Here is an 18,052-nt window from a genome sequence, read left to right on the forward strand (position 1 = left end):
AATAGCCATCACAACTGCAGAGAGCAACAAAGTTTGGCTCCATATCTTCACACATATAACCAGAATGAGAAAAGCTCCTATTATAGGAAAAAAGGTCAATATGTCCTGTGCAGAGTTAGGGATGTAGAAGAAGGGAGCTAGCTTTTCAACCTATCTGGCAGCTTCAAACACATTTAAATCTAAACATGTTGACGTATTCACGCTTTTTTACTTGGTAGTATTAGTAAGCATGTCATGTAATACACTCCTGGAAATTGAAATAAGAACACCGTGAATTCATTGTCCCAGGAAGGGGAAACTTTATTGACACATTCCTGGGGTCAGATACATCACATGATCACACTGACAGAACCACAGGCACATAGACACAGGCAACAGAGCATGCACAATGTCGGCACTAGTACAGTGTATATCCACCTTTCGCAGCAATGCAGGCTGCTATTCTCCCATGGAGACGATCGTAGAGATGCTGGATGTAGTCCTGTGGAACGGCTTGCCATGCCATTTCCACCTGGCGCCTCAGTTGGACCAGCGTTCGTGCTGGACGTGCAGACCGCGTGAGACGACGCTTCATCCAGTCCCAAACATGCTCAATGGGGGACAGATCCGGAGATCTTGCTGGCCAGGGTAGTTGACTTACACCTTCTAGAGCACGTTGGGTGGCACGGGATACATGCGGACGTGCATTGTCCTGTTGGAACAGCAAGTTCCCTTGCCGGTCTAGGAATGGTAGAACGATGGGTTCGATGACGGTTTGGATGTACCGTGCACTATTCAGTGTCCCCTCGACGATCACCAGTGGTGTACGGCCAGTGTAGGAGATCGCTCCCCACACCATGATGCCGGATGTGGCCCTGTGTGCCTCGGTCGTATGCAGTCCTGATTGTGGCGCTCACCTGCACGGCGCCAAACACGCATACGACCATCATTGGCACCAAGGCAGAAGCGACTCTCATCGCTGAAGACGACACGTCTCCATTCGTCCCTCCATTCACGCCTGTCGCGACACCACTGGAGGCGGGCTGCACGATGTTGGGGCGTGAGCGGAAGACGGCCTAACGGTGTGCGGGACCGTAGCCCAGCTTCATGGAGACGGTTGCGAATGGTCCTCGCCGATACCCCAGGAGCAACAGTGTCCCTAATTTGCTGGGAAGTGGCGGTGCGGTCCCCTACGGCACTGCGTAGGATCCTACGGTCTTGGCGTGCATCCGTGCGTCGGTGCGGTCCGGTCCCAGGTCGACGGGCACGTGCACCTTCCGCCGACCACTGGCGACAACATCGATGTACTGTGGAGACCTCACGCCCCACGTGTTGAGCAATTCGGCGGTACGTCCACCCGGCCTCCCGCATGCCCACTATACGCCCTCGCTCAAAGTCCGTCAACTGCACATACGGTTCACGTCCACGCTGTCGCGGCATGCTACCAGTGTTAAAGACTGCGATGGAGCTCCGTATGCCACGGCAAACTGGCTGACACTGACGGCGGCGGTGCACAAATGCTGCGCAGCTAGCGCCATTCGACGGCCAACACCGCGGTTCCTGGTGTGTCCGCTGTGCCGTGCGTGTGATCATTGCTTGTACAGCCCTCTCGCAGTGTCCGGAGCAAGTATGGTGGGTCTGACACACCGGTGTCAATGTGTTCTTTTTTCCATTTCCAGGAGTGTATAAAGCATCATGTAAAGTAAAGTAACGTCATATATGGTGTCATGTCGTATAACATGACAGATGCCATCATCACATAAAAAATGACATTTGTCATGTCGCACAGTACGACACTACGCTTCATTAAAGTTTAGGATGCATGCATCCCGACTCTCGGATACTTCCTCTTACAGATGCACCCCCACTCTCGGATACTTCTTATTGTAGATGCGTACCACAATCCAGAAGCACACAAATTCCCATCTATTTGTTACTACACCCCTCATCACATGATCAGTTTTCAAGGCGTAGGATGCCAACACTTTGCAGCTAAGAGAGCTCACTGCGCTGGGGAAATGGGGTTACCTCGTGAAAAAGCGTAAAAATGTCAAATTGTTTTGAATTAAATGTCTCTGAAGCTGACAGATAAGTCGAACCGCTAGTTCCCTATTCTTACTTCCCTAACTCTGCCCAAGACATATTCGCCTTTTTTGTGCTTTGTTAGGCGCATTTTTCATTCCGGTTCCCAACTTTTACTCTGCCATAATTTTGACGTTAGATCGCGACAGGTTGACAACCGGTGTAGACTGACTCGGGCCACGACAGATCCAGTATAGGTTTTCTTATTATTTTTCGAACCGTGTTGCTTGAGTTGAGCATCGTTAGTCTGGCTCCACTATGGTTATCTGCTTGGTGTGGTTGAACCTGTCCAGTGCAGCCTACTGCCTCCTTAGAGGACACCCTCACCTCCACGTCGTGGTCACATGCCTGTGAGCGTTTTTTTTTTATTTTTGTAATTTTTTCATATTTTTTGTTATTCGGTCGTTTTTTATATTTTTACTTTTGTTTTATTTTTTAGGTTTTTTTGTGATTTTTTTGTCTTATAGTTACGCTCATTTTATTCACATACGACTGTATACGCAAACATATGGGATACAGTTGTAAATAAAATAACAGCAAACATAAACACGATATCGAACGAAATATTAAGTACTGTGTGAATTTTGTGATAATAATATATCTAAGTAATTTATATTACGAACATCAACTTACGATACTACCATATTACATAGATAAACCTATCAAAAAGCATACTGTATAGCAAGCTGAACTATTCACTCAACAAATTATAAACTAATGAAAAGCATATATATTGTTATTATTTTATCTAAAAATTCTTGTCATTGTTTATTTAAAGCATGCAATAACAAAAATAGAAAATTAAGAATCCGGCGCTAGAAGGACTCTTGTGAATGCTTTGGCGAGAAATGTTGCAACAACCAATCCGGATTTAGTATGAGTATGATTGATTGAAATAAGCAGAACAACTGCAAAACAAGGTATACACGATAAAATACTATCAAATCTTCGATCCTGTACGAAAATTGATGAATTTAAGCTTGTTATGTCCAAAAATAAATCTTCTACAAGACAGCATATTAGTTTTTAAAGAAAACGCAGTCGAACATTTCGTTTTGGTTAGAAATAAGGTGATCTTTTTTCTGAAAATTATCTTTGTAGCAGTTTTCGGGTTAGTTTAATTTTCTGCGTAACCATCGATAATGTTTTAAATGCTCGATCAAACAGTATATCATTTGTACACAGCTGGGCATAATTCTGGTTTGGTATATGCATTATTTTGCACTTCCAAAGATTTTCCGATTATTTGAAGCAACTGGTCAACGTATAAACAACGAAAGGATAATCAGCTGTAATAAATACTTTTTTAATTAAATCCAAATGCAGCGCTTAAAATGCAACGCATTTCTATGGTACAAAACTTCATGCGCAAACGCGTGATTTTTCGCAAGTAAAATCCGAACAATGAAAGATTTTTGCAAATGTCTCTTTTTTGTTATCATAAGTATCAATTGAAATCGTGTCAGCATGTGCGATTCATGTAAAACCAGATTTCACGCCCATTTTGTATGGAACTGTAAATCGCTATATCGAGCTTCAGAAACGTCCCAGAAAAAACATATTTTTTCGCACGTAAACTCCAAAGAATGCTCATACAAATGATGCCATTAACTGAGCATTAATTTCACCTCAAAATATATTTTGCAAAAGGAATTAGTTGGTTCACAAAATTTGCCTGGATGCCAGCTCCGGTTCGCCGTTCAAACATTGCTTGTGACATAGTTACAGTAAGACAGATATTCGTGTGGCTATACAAATGGCCACTGGTTGAGGCTAAATCAAAATCTTTTCACCCCATGTTCCTAGTTTAAACAGAAATCGATTGCCAACACCCCCTCAAACCATGATTCTGCGCGCGGCTTTTTCTTTCATATTTGTCACAGCACTTCCGTGCTGTACCGATGAATAAATTACAGTCGGAAGCCACGTTTTTCTGCCTATATAAATATGCATATCAGACAGTATTTAAAAGGTAGCAAACGGCGCCTCTTTACTTCATCCTTTGAGTATTTTTTCTCCCTCAGATCCAAATTAAATCGAAAATTAACCGACAAGGAAATGTAACAAGGCTTGTACAAACACTTCCTGTTAACTTTCGATGCAAGTAGATGGTCTGCTTCAACAGACTTTCGGAGCGAAATCGACTGGCTGTGGTGGGTGCGCGTCTCTTTCCTGCGTGTAAATCAGCCACCAAACACGTAGCTAGTGGCTCAGTCACAGTTATCGGTTGACAGTCCCGAATAGAGAGTTCAGAAATTTTGACTATGCTGCAGACTGCCCTTGCACGGAAACAGGGGTCTGTGGCAACATCAGCAGTTAAACTTTTCTCGCCTCGCTTATTATTGTTATAGCAAGTGATTTTGTGTGTTCTTGATCTTCATTTTATTGCTTTTATTCATTTTCATGACTTAGTGCGAAGGTTACACGAGGACGTGATATTTTTCCTACTAGTGTTCTTCCACATGACAGACCAAATATCTCAAAGGAAAAAGGTAATTAGGTTTCACAACACTTGTACAGTGACAAAGCCTGCACTGTGCATAAATGAGAACGTAAATAAATTTATCTGATTATTCATTCAGGGAGCATATCAGAATGATACAGGACTTGTGATCATAAGACAATGAAAATACTAACTCAAATATACATGCACATGGAATATATAAGTATGTAGCACAGGTGACAAGCTGTGGCCTTGCTGAAGAAACCATCCCAAACTTTCTTAAATCAAGATGGCTGGACAGACAAATATGAGGTCAATGCCTTAAAAACTGCACTGCCTCAATTGAGTGTTCCCTATTGTATGATGTTACTTCCACACAATATGCACCAGTTAACCTATAATACTAATTTTCATCTGCATCACTGCACTCACTAAGACACCCGCTAGGGATTCCAGAACCAAAGGAAATGCTGCTATACCGCTTCAGTCCCTTCAGTGTGTTCAGAAAACTGACTCAGGTCCGTACACATGCTATCACGCTCCATCCACGTGTCCATGTCCTCCCTCCAGTCCATATGGAGAACTGAGACAGAACAATGAGTGAGAGTTTGAGCGCAGGATAATGACAAAATACACTATGTGATCAAAAGCATCCGGACACCTGGCTGAAAATGACTTACAAGTTCGTGGCGCCCTCCATAGGAATACTGGAATTCAGCCTTGATGACAACTTGCACTCTCGCGAGCATACGTTTAAGTAGGTGCTGGAAGGTTTCTTGGGGAATGGCAATCCATTTTTCACCGAGTGCTGCACTGAGGAGAGTTATCGACGTCGGTCGGTGAGTCTGGCACAAAGTCGGCGTTCCAAAACATCCCAAAGCTGTTCTATAGGCTTCAGTTCAGGACTCTGTGCAGGCCAGTCCATTACAGGGACGTTATTGTCGTGTAACCACTCCGGCACTGGCCGTGCATTATAAACAGGTGCTCGATCGTGTTGAAAGATGCAGTTGCCATCCCCCAATTGTTGTTCAACAGTGGGAAGCAAGAAGGTGCTTAAAACATTAGTGTAGGCCTGTGCTGTGATAGTGCAACGCAAAACAACAAGGGGTGCAAGCTCCCTCCATGAAAAACACCACCACACCATAACGCCTCCGTCTCCGAATTTTACTGTTGGCACTACACACATTGGCAGATGACGTTCACCGGGCATTCGCCATACCCACACCCTGTCATCGGATCGCCACATTGTGTACCGTGATCGTCGCTCCACACAACGTTTTTCCACTGTTCAATCGTCCAATGTTTACGCTCCTTACACCGGCGTGATGTGTTGAAAGGTGGCTACACTGAGCCACAGCGCCAGAGATTGCGCCAAAGAGTTTTATTCCGCCGCCTCCACTGGCAGTGCTTGTCGAGATGTGGCAGTAGTCAGTGCTTGTTGAGAAGTAGTAGGAGTCAGTCGTTGTTGAGAGGTCGTCTTAGTGAGTGCTTGTGCAGATCTTGCTGAGAGGATAGTGATAGCTGTACTATTTGAGGCCATGTTTTATGCAGTTGTTTGATGGGCTCGACAGCAGATGTTGTTCGAATGGAGATATTGTAATGATCAGAGTGCTTTTCGACAATATATACGAAGGTAAAAAAAAATTCCCTTTTTTCATTATTTCAATGTCTTAAATAATGCGTCATTACAGGTTCAGTCAACAAAGCATCTGGCTTGTGTTCTTGTATTAGAGTGTAATTCTGGTTTCCTTACGCAATTATAGTATTTATATTTTTTTTAATTGCTTCAGTATAAATGGTGTTCAAAATATCTTGTCTTATTGAAGAAGAACCGTGCCAGATGTGTACGTTGAATCACACTTCCACACACAGAACAGTTACACTTGTGCTTTGGTTTCGTACATTTTATAGTTGCTGGGGACTTAATTAATTATTTGTGTTAACGGAAATTTTCTTTCATTCTTTGTTGTTATTCTACGCAGTCAGATTGCGTACTAAAACTAGTCAGGGCCAACCGTTTACGAGACTGCGTAACCAGACAGCTAGCTACTTAAAAAATTAAAAAGAATTTGCATTCATTATATATAATTAAGCCCCCATGCACGTGGCGACCCTGCCAGGATCGTCCCTTGGAATTCTTCTGATTGTATAAATAGCAGACAATAGTATTGTTGTAGTAATTCGTAGTTTAGTAATTGTAGTCTATATTGCATGTGTAGATTTGGTAATTGTCATTCTTCTAATGCTATTTTTTGCAGAATTTAATTTTTGTTCTCTTGTACATGGGTTTGACAATTTTGTGCAATTATGAAGATTTCAATTGTTCGTTAATCGTGTTTGAGGGAAGCATTTCGTGTGAATGGTATTGTTGGTGATAACGTGTTATATTCTCTGTAATTTTCGTATTGTGACGAGTTTTGCATGTTTTGTAAATGATTACGCGATCGATGAAAAAGGCGAAAATGATGAATAGTGAGAATGACGAAATTGTTAACATGGCGAACTCGCCAACACAGGAGAACAGTATGATGAATAATGAAGTAGAAAATAATTTAATAAGCAAGGAAAATAGTCCGGAACCAATTCAAAATTTTTCACAATCACAACATTTTCAGAATACGAGATTAACGATAGAAGACTCTGGAATAGTATCGAACACAAATAGCTTTATGGATATGCCGAAGGAAGTTAGTTTTACGGGAAATGTTAGGAGCGAAAAGAATTTTGAACCAGTTAACATGGAGCAGTTGATGGGTGCAATATTAAATTACGATCTGAAATTAAAACTGATATGGGAACAATGGAAACACGGTTAGACTCACTGGGATCACAGATAGGAACAATTAAAACATAGATGGAAACAATGGAAACACGGTTAGACTCACGAATAGGGACATGATTCAAAAACATGAAAGATGAATTAAAGAAAGAAATTAGAGAAGAAGTACAACCGATTTTGAATGCTCACAATAATAGATTAATTTCAATAGAAATCAGACAAAAGGAACAGGATAGAGAACAGGACGAAAGAGATCGCGTGATAGTACAGAAATTTTCAGAGTTAAATTTACAATGTGCACACGATAAAAAAGAAATATTTGAGAGAATCGAGGAATCCGTACCAAATGACAGAATAAATAACCTAACACAACAATATGAACAGTTAACGACTAAATGTGTCAATACCGAAAACCGAGTCGTGACACTTACGGAAGACGTAAATAAACAGAAAGAAAAAATAGGTGACTTATCGGAAAGAGTTGAGGGGATTTCAGATAAACTGACAAGTCTTAGTTTAAATGGGGACAGAGATTCAGATGATACAGCTCCATTGCCATTTGCAGAAACCGAAGATTCCCAGAACATAAATAAGCATGTTGAAAATCAGGGAAAATTTAATGAACGCGTTAAAAGGGAATTTGAGGCATTACAAAAGCAAGTCAAACAAATTGAAGGCGAAATCGTAGGAAAAGACAGCAAAAGAAATTTAGAATCACAGATAGCAGAGGGGTTTGAAGAAAGTAATTTATTTCATTTACGAGAAGCAACAAGAGAGCGCCAGGCGCGCGAACTTGACAATAATCGACATTCGGACTGGGACAGACGCGGTAGGCCTTTGTCGCCACGAGGCGAAAACTTTGATTATAAACACTTTTTGACTGTTCGGAAATTTAAGATCTTTCGCAATTCTAAGAATGACATACATCCATGTTCATGGTTAGATCAATTTATGTACGCACTCCCGCCAAATTTGCCACTAAGTCACAACTTGAAATTATGTGCAGCTATTAAAGTCCTCAGGGGATTCACTACACTAAATGAATATGTGCCGTAGCGTTCATAGGGCCCCGAGCTGTAGTGGTGCTATTTCCCTTTTAGTTTTCTGCACCGCTGCCTACTCTTTTACTATTCTTTGAATCTATAAAAACAACTCTTCGACTATCAATCTATCTAGAGAGTCAGTAAACAATAACCGGATATGACTATTTTACCCAAAAGTGATTTCGGAAATTACCATTTGAACTTACTGTATCTTCAGCAGCATTCATTCGTAGTTAAAACGAAATTTTACCTGTTTATCTTCGTGACAATATTACTTCATATGTTGACGATATCCTTATTGCTAAACGTTCTTGGAGTGAGCACAACAAAATTTTGGATTCGTTATTACGTATCTTTGCAAGAGTTGGCATTACAGTGAACTTGGAAAAATCTGAATTTGGTCGTTCTCAGGTGAAACTTCTTGGTCACATTATTTCTACAGAAGGTATTCTTCCTGATCCAGAGAAATTAGACGCTATTCGTAATTATGCTGTTCCTTCCACAAAACGTGATGTTCGTAGTTTCCTTGGTGTCTGTAATTTTCTTAGACGCTTTGTTAGATTGGACAATTTGGCCACACCTCGTTTTTGCGAACTGTCTGGAAAGTTCTTTTTAAATGAAAATCGGTCGACAACTCTGTTTGGTTAGTTTGAATTCCTGATGAGTGGGACAATAAATTGATTTGGTACACACATTTCAGTTATGCACACTTTGGTCCCAGAAAACGCTTTCATAAATTACGAGAAAATTGCTACTTCAGTAATATGGAAAAACGCATTCGATCTGTTCTTGCCAAATGCAAATTATGTCAAAAGGCTAAGCCGCCAACTATTTCTCACAGAGCACCGTTGTTTCCTATCATTCCAGCGAAATTAAAGGAGATGGCTGCAGTCGATTTGTTCGGTCCAGTGGTTCGCTCTACTAATGGTTTTGCGAACATTTTCGTAGCAGTGGAATTGACATCAAAATATGTGTGTTTTACACCTTTACGCAAAGCAACAGCTCGTTCAGTATCTAATGCTTTCATCAAACATTTTCTTAAAGAAGTGGGTCATGTTGATAAGGTTATATCAGATAATGGATCACAGTTTCGCTCTAAAATTTGGCTTCGTACTCTACGGCGTCGTAATATTAAACCAATTTTCATTTCACTTTTTCACCCTCAATCTAACGCTTCAGAGAGATGGATGAAGGAAATCAATAAATTGTGTCGACTTTATTGTCATCAGAATCACAGAACTTGGGATCAGTATCTTCATATTTTTCAAAACATTCTGAATGAACTTCCTAATGATTCAACTTCTTTACCGCCTCTATTGATATTAAAAAATAAAGCACCGACAAATCGCATTTCTGAAATCGTTCCTTTTCCGCCTACATGGAAACTGCGGCATTCTGAAGTTGTCAACCTGGCTCTACGAAATATTGCATCTGCGGCTGCTAGAAGAGAGAAATCAGCTAAACGTCCTGGTCGTTTAAAAACCTTGTCAGTTGGTCAAAAGGTGTTAATTAAGTCTCATCGTTTGTCTCACAAAGGAAAGGGCTTGTGTTGCAAATTTTTTCTGCTTTATAACGGTCCATATAGAATTCGCAAAATTATTCATGATAACACTGTCGAAGTAGAAACTCTTAAATCTCGGCGCTCTAAGGGAATACATCATATATCTAACGTTAAAATTTTTGTGGAATGACATACTTTTGAGAAACTAACAGCTACATGTAAACATGCAGAGAATACAAGGATACCGCGCTGTGTTTTGGCGGCAGCACATACTCAAAGCAACAGTCAAGTCTGCGCGCCGCACAAGGCAGTCGTTGACCGCAAACTATCACTTCTCACGTCACGTGCCTACAGCTGATCGAGCGCTCAGTGCGAATGCACTGACAGCCGTAAACAAATATACAGTCTAATTTCTCTCATTCAATTCAGTATAAAGCCATAGTGACTTGGTAAATTATGTTATTAACGTTCAGTATTTTTCAGGATACGGTTGTATAAAATATTTAAGAACTTCAGGTAAATTCTGTGTGTGTCCGACGTTAAGAGGACTTGCTATCGAGAAAATTTCAGGAAGAATGTAATTTCGAAGAAGAAAGTAATAAACTAAAACGGTAACTATAATTGAGTTTGTTTTTCAGGTAACATATTTCCACTTAGGTACGTACTTTAGACGTAATTTGCTGCTCGCGATTACGTGATTCAGACTTTGTACTAAATTTCATGTTCTATGAATTTACTTGTGAAGCGACGTGCTTGCGTACATTAACTGATTTTGACAATGATTGATTAATGAACAGGGTTGTTACTTGTGTATATTATGCATCGCTTGGCTGCTATGCTTTTTCACTGACGTCATATTTTTTATTATGTGCCTGCTGTGCTTATTTATTTAAATTATAATTGTCACCTGATTAGTTGTGCTGATATGGTTATGTATGTAGGTTATACTTTGTGATTTATCTGCTTGCGCCTTCATGTTTACTTATTAAGATTACATACTAACATTTATTTGCTTATGCTGATATGATGCTAATGACCTGTTTATTACGTAAGATATTTGTTTGCTGCTGTGCGTATGGATTGCATATTTACACATTTCTGTTTTGTTGTCATAACTACACTTCAATTTGGTATATAGAAATGCTGATATATGGTGTACGAACATGGAGTTTAGGTCACACTATGGTATTAATTATAGATTGTTTGCTTGGCAGAGCCTCGTTGTAGGAATTGTGCTGCATCCACTTGTTGACATTCTGTTCTCTACTGGTATATTTACCCGCTATTGCATGTTTTGCTTACGCTCAGTGCCTTATATTTTTAAGATAAGAAAATGAGCTGCTATAATTCGACGAACGACATTAGTACAAGAAACTTCATAGAAGTCACATGAGCTGGAGGTTTTATGGAAGCTGTATAAATTTATGCTAATAGGAAGGAAGCTAACGACATGACATACCAACACTAGGGTTAGACCATTGACAGTTATTACACTACATTCTTCGTGAGCAATTGAAATAGCAAGTGACACTTGACACAAGAAATTGCTTATGTTTTGCCATGATTCTTGAAGTGGTGTACACACTGTGAAATATTATGATCATTCACACTCCGTACTCGTACTTACTTACTGAAAGTTATTCAAACTAAAGGCTGTTAGAGGTCATGTAGGCATTTCTTTTATTTAATGATGGACAAAGTAATCAAATTGTATTTTATGATTCATAATGAGTAGAAGATATGGGTCAGATGGATTACACAGAGGCTGTGTGTGGACATTGTGTCTTCGGATTGTATGGGATGATGAATTGAAGTTTGCACTAGGATTTTATCTGTACTTGTTCGAGGAGACTGACTAGAGGAAAGAGTTGTTATGGAAGTGAAATGATATTGGTAATAAGGTTTATATGTATCGACGTATTGAAGAGGTATTATTGAGGTATTGAGATAATGTGAAGTTGATGATTATTGGAGTTTTGGTGGACGAGAGGTAAGGTAAATGATATTGATCATCAGGTTTATATGTATCGACGTAAGAGGTATTATTGAAGTATTGAGATTATATGATGCTGATGGTTATTGGAGTTTTGGTGGATAAGAGGCAAAGTAAGTGAGGGGCATATTTTTTTTTTTTTTTGTTGGTTTATGTGGAACAAGGAGGACGAAGATGGCAGACTAGAACACTAAAGTGGAAGGAAGATTGTCTACACACACTTTGTTAAATCACTAAGCAGTATATACTTTTTTTTGGAGAGAGGAAGTATTTGCATATCTTGGTACACTGACAGTTGTTCAGCAACCGTACATTTTGATTTGGCTTGACAAACATTGGTCTTGACATGATGACTATGACGTTGACTAACTATTATTGACTGTTATACATTGCTGCCACTACTACTTGATACACATGATAAACATCAAATTTTGACAGAATTGCATTTACACAGTTAACACTATTCAATTACACAGTAGTACTTAATGTGGATGAAAAATGAGTGAGTGTGTTTTGTGTGTTTTCCCTTCCTAATCCCAAATAATTGGTACCGACCTATCTCCTAAATATTATTTTACTTGTTTGTTGTGGCTTGCACTGACACCCATAAATATTATAGGTTTACTGATATTTTGTGTATTTGTAATAGTTAATATGACAATTATCTGATATCATTTGTGTGTTTATTATAATTTGTATGTTTAGTGTAAGAGCATTGATAATAATTTTGTAAAAGCAATTGTGTGTGCATTCAAACTGTTGTTCACACCTGCACCTGTTCATCATTGATGTGTGACACTTAGAAATGTTTAATTTCTGCTGATGAACTGTGTGATTAGTGATAGTGAATATTATGGACTGCTGTCTGCATCTGTTCAACATTACTGGGTGTCACTAGTGGAACTGCTTATACTGAAATGATGTCACTTGTTGCTGTCTGCACCTGCTCAACATTGCTGGGTGCCACTGATGGACTGCTTCTACTGAGATAATGTCACTTGTTGGTGTCTGCACCTGTTCAACAATGCTGGGTGCCACTGATGGACTGCTTCTACTGAAAAGATGTCACTTGTTGGTGTCTGCACCTGCTTAACATTACTGGGTGCCACTAATGGAACTGCTTATACTGAAAATGTCACTTGTTGGTGTCTGCACCTGCTCAACATTGCTGGGTGCCACTGGTGGAACTGCTTCTACTGAAATGAAGTCACTTGTGGTGTCTGCACCTACTCAACATTGCTGGGTGCCACTAATGGAACTGCTTCTACTGAAATGATGTCACTTGTTGGTGTCTGCACCTACTCAACATTGCTGGGTGCCACTAATGGAACTGTTTCTGCTGAATGATGTCACTTGTTGGTGTCTGCACCTGTTCAACATTGCAGGGTGCCACTGATGGAATTACTTCAACTGTAATGATGTTACTTGTTGCTGTTTGCACCTGTTGACCATTGCTGGGTGCTACTGCTGGAACTATCAACTACTTGTTTTTTGAATCATTGAAAGCATTTTATGTGAACATTTGTATAAACTGATTTTTTGTGTATTGTGTAAACTATTATGTAAAGTCACATGTATGAAAGAATTTGTATTGCTTACTGTATTTTATATATTAGGTTATTGAAAGGTCAGTGCAAAGCCAAAATTTTATCTAATTATGTGATATTTACGTATTAATATTATCTTTTATTTTTGTCTGTATTTTTGTGGACGAATTTGGTGGTATTTTCACCACCAATTCTGGCAAAAATACCATCAAATTCTGGCCCGTGGAGGAAGGGCATATGAAAGGTGGCTACACTGAGCCACAGCGCCAGAGATTGCGCCAAAGAGTTTTATTCCGCCGCCTCCACTGGCAGTGCTTGTCGAGATGTGGCAGTAGTCAGTGCTTGTTGAGAAGTAGTGGGAGTCAGTCGTTGTTGAGAGGTCGTCGTAGTGAGTGCTTGTGCAGATCTTGCTGAGAGGATATTGATAGCTGTACTATTTGAGGTCATGTTTTATGCAGTTGTTTGATGGGCTAGACAGCAGATGTTGTTCGAATGGAGATATTGTAATGATCAGAGTGCTTTTCGTCAATATATATGAAGGTAAAAAAAATTCCCTTTTTTTCATTATTTCAATGTCTTATATAATGCGTCATTACAGGTTCAGTCAACAAAGCAGCTGGCTTGTGTTCTTGTTTTAGAGTGTAATTCTGGTTTCCTTACGCAATTATAGTATTTATATTTTTTTAATTGCTGCAGTATAAATGGTGTTCAAAATATCTTGTCTTATTGAAGAAGAACCGTGCCAGATGTGTGCGTTGAATCACACTTCCACACACAGAACAGTTACACTTGTGCTTTGGTTTCGTACGTTTTATAGTTGCTGGGGACTTAATTAATTATTTGTGTTAACGGAAATTTTCTTTCATTCTTTGTTGTTATTCTATGCAGTCAGATTGCGTACTAAAACTAGTCAGGGCCAACCGTTTACGAGACTGCGTAACCGGACAGCTAGCTACTTAAAAAATTAAAAAGAATTTGCATTCATTATATATAATTAAACCCCCATGCAGTGTGGCTTATGAGCAGCCGCTCGACCATGAAATCCAAGTTTTCTCACCTCCCGCCTAACTGTCATAGTACTTGCAGTGGATCCTTATGCAGTTTGGAATTCCTGTGTGATGGTCTGGATAGATGTTTATTACACGTTACGATCCTCTTCAGCTGTCGGCGGTCTCTGTCAGTCAACAGTCGAGGTCGACCTGTGCGCTTTTGTGCTGTGCGTATCCCTTCACGTTTCCACTTCACTATCACATCGGAAACAGTGGACCTAGGGATGTTGAGGAGTGTGGAAATCTCGCATACAGGCGTATGGCAAGTGACACACAATCACCTGACCATGTTCGAATCGGCGAGTTCCGCGGAGCGCCCCATTCTGCTCTCTCACGATGTTTGATTACTACTGAGGTCGCTGATGTGGAGTACCTGCAGTAGGTGGCAGCACAATGAAATAAGAAAAACGTATGCTTTTGGGGGTGTCTGGATACTTTTGATCACATTGTGTCTTACTGTTACGCGCTATGCAGGCTTCTTGGCACATGAATTGTCCGCGATCAGGCTTCTTAATTTAGACACTGTACTTATACATTTGTACAATATGCATATTTCTTTGTACGACTGTTTCATAATTTCAAAGGTGTTTCCAAGAAGACATGTAAATGAAATTTTGTTGATACCTCGCTACAAATGCAGTTCATTTAACAAACATGGTTCGATAGCAAAATACTCACAAAATCTTAGGGTTCTAGCTATACTATTACAAATTATCTATGCGTCCGCCAGCAGCACAAGCGACGTCTAGACGATAGCTAAATTCTTGATAAACTTTACAGAATTTATGGCGGTTGTTGTTCTGTTCTTCACTGCTTGTGTGTCACCAGGTAAGGGGGAAATGAATACATTTTCCTTCACATACCCCCACAAGAAAAAATCGCATGGGCTCATGTCTGGCGATATTTGAGGCCAAGAATGCTGGGCAGTGTCTTGGTCCCGTGCGCCCTATCCAGCGCTGAGCTATCTTCAAATGTTATACACAACTTCAGGAGGACTCCAATTACTTCATTTTCCAACAGAATGGAGCTTCATCACACTGGCACAACAACGTACGTCAGTATCTCAATGTATATGTAAAGGAAAGTGTGTTCATCTCCCGTTTACTTCGTGACGTAAGGTCAGAATAACTTCTGACATAACTTCTGTAAAAGCAGATACATTGTGTAAAGCTTATGACGAATTTAGCTACGGTGTAGATGTTGTTCGTGCTGCTGCTGATGGACACGTAGAGAATTTGTAACAGCATAGCTAAAACTTAAAGATTTTGTAAGTATTTTGCAATCCATCCCATGTTTGCAGTATGTTCTTATCAATAAATATGGGGTTTTGAAATCAGGTCATTCTTTTTAAAACATCCTGTATAATGAACTCTGTTACAGGGCTGGCTAGAGGCGAAGGTCGGAGAAGTGTACGAAGGTACAAACTATCTCTGGAGGAAATAATTGTATATGTTTTGAAATGTTTGAACGAAATTTTGCCTATCCTCTCAGTTTTCAGCAGTACCGTATGATCTTCGTCAAAAGCATCCTCTATGGATATTGCTTTGGAAGTTGAAAACCCCTTTCGTCGTTGCCAATTTCTTAATTATGTTACTATATTTCGACTTCCTGTAAAAAGGACAGTCCCTTGTAACCTCACGTTCACCATTCGGGAAAAAAACTGCTCTGGAGGCAGCTGTCACAAACATGCAATTTGTAAACGAAGAAATGAGCACTCAACGATGGGTGAGACTCGGTATAGGAATGACTTCCTAAGGGCGGAGAAGTAGACTCACTTTTCATAAGAAGACAACTGAAAAAAAGAGAGGGACTCGAGTAAAAGTGGTTTTCAAATCTGTCAGTGGCACGCAGTTAGAGCTCTCAACACAAGGTGGATGACGAACTGCAACTGCTGGGGGTGTTCCAGCCAGGTAACCTAGCACTCGGTGGTTCTCATGTGATACATAGGCAAAAAATTCAACTTGAACGCCATAAAAAATATTTTCAAACTCTACACTGTTATGAATCTATTATTACAAGGGTTCGAAAATTTGGAAATTTGTGGTAAGGTCTTATGGGACCAAAATGCTGAGGTCATCGGTCCCTAAGCCTATACACTACTTAATCTATCTTGAACTAACTTACACTACAGACAACATACACACCCATGCCCGAGGAAGGATTCGAACCTCCGACAGGGGAGCAGCACGGACCATGACAAGGCGATCTAGACCGCGCGGCTACAGTGGTTGATCCACATTTCTAGAGGAGGTCAAAATGAACTGTTTCAAAACAATTGTAAAAACATTCAACATTCCGCTGTATCATCTCAAAAGTGCAGTGTGGTTTAAACATTTACAGACTGATCAGAAAATTGATTTTACTTGATTTTGACTTATGTTTCACTCATCCATGTCGTTGTTGTTTTAATCATCTCTGTGATATGCAGTAGATATCGATAAATTAGATACCGTACTAGCGATCTGTTCCGGCTTCACAGGGGTAGTACTGTGCATATACAGCTGGACGACATGTCTGGCGCGGCGATAATAAATTACATACACCAACATTCCTCGTGAATCAGTCTATCAGTGAAAATCGAATCAAAATCACTACAGCAGTTACTAAAATCAGGCTTCACATGAAGACAGCAAAATGCGAAAGGGGAATTTCATTTAGCAATAACTATAGATTTATAGCTGTATAGATAGATATATATCGATTCTGGTCAGGCTTCGCTTCTCTCTTGAGTTGTGGCGGCTGTTTATGGATTTCCCCACCAGATACCGCCTCCTCTGTAGCTGACCAGCTGGTAGCTCCACAGAACACCAATATAGTAGAAGTGCAAAGACCACGTTATTATGCGGAAACACAGAACGACACCAGCGCTACTTGTGGCCTGGCTGTGAACTTCAATACGATAAAATGTGGCGCGAAAAGCTCTTATGTTTATTTCTAAATACGCGAATTAGATGACAATATTTTTCATTTAATCTTTGAATGTTGGCTGCATAGTGCAGTAGTAAAGGTTTTTGAGATCTTGCAAAGTAATATATAAAAGAAATCTCAATCAAAAACAAACATTAACTACTCGTAGCTCGTAAATTACGATGTCACCTTTAGACTGTGAATTTTTTTTGTAAAACTCAATATTGCGATTTTGGCCGTGTGGCCATTATCATGTGGAAATAAACGAGCTTTAGCACATGTCAGACTAAAACATCATCTGACATTGCATGCATATATAAATGATTTTTACGTTTCCACATATCCAAAAGCACATTATATCCACTCGCATGATCGAAAGTGGAATAGTAGGTTACACAAATAAATAACTAAACAGCTAATGGATAATCAAGAGGTCATTTACAAAAAAATCTGTGCTATAAACCAAGGATGTACTGTAAAGTCTACAAAATCCGATTTATTATTTTTTCTGTTGATTGTTATTTATGGATATTCAGTCATCTGAAACTGAACTTCTGCACAGTTCAAATAAATTTATGAAACACACAAAATACTACTTTACATCAACTGAAAAACAAATTGAGAGCAGAGCAGGTAGACACTCCATGAATGAAGCCAAAATGTTTTTGCCAATGAGACATACAAAGAAAATGAACTGCAAAACATAACATTTTTTTTTTCTATTTTCCT

The sequence above is a fragment of the Schistocerca serialis genome, chromosome 4, assembly GCF_023864345.2.
Source record: "Schistocerca serialis cubense isolate TAMUIC-IGC-003099 chromosome 4, iqSchSeri2.2, whole genome shotgun sequence".
Classification (NCBI taxonomy): domain Eukaryota; kingdom Metazoa; phylum Arthropoda; class Insecta; order Orthoptera; family Acrididae; genus Schistocerca; species Schistocerca serialis.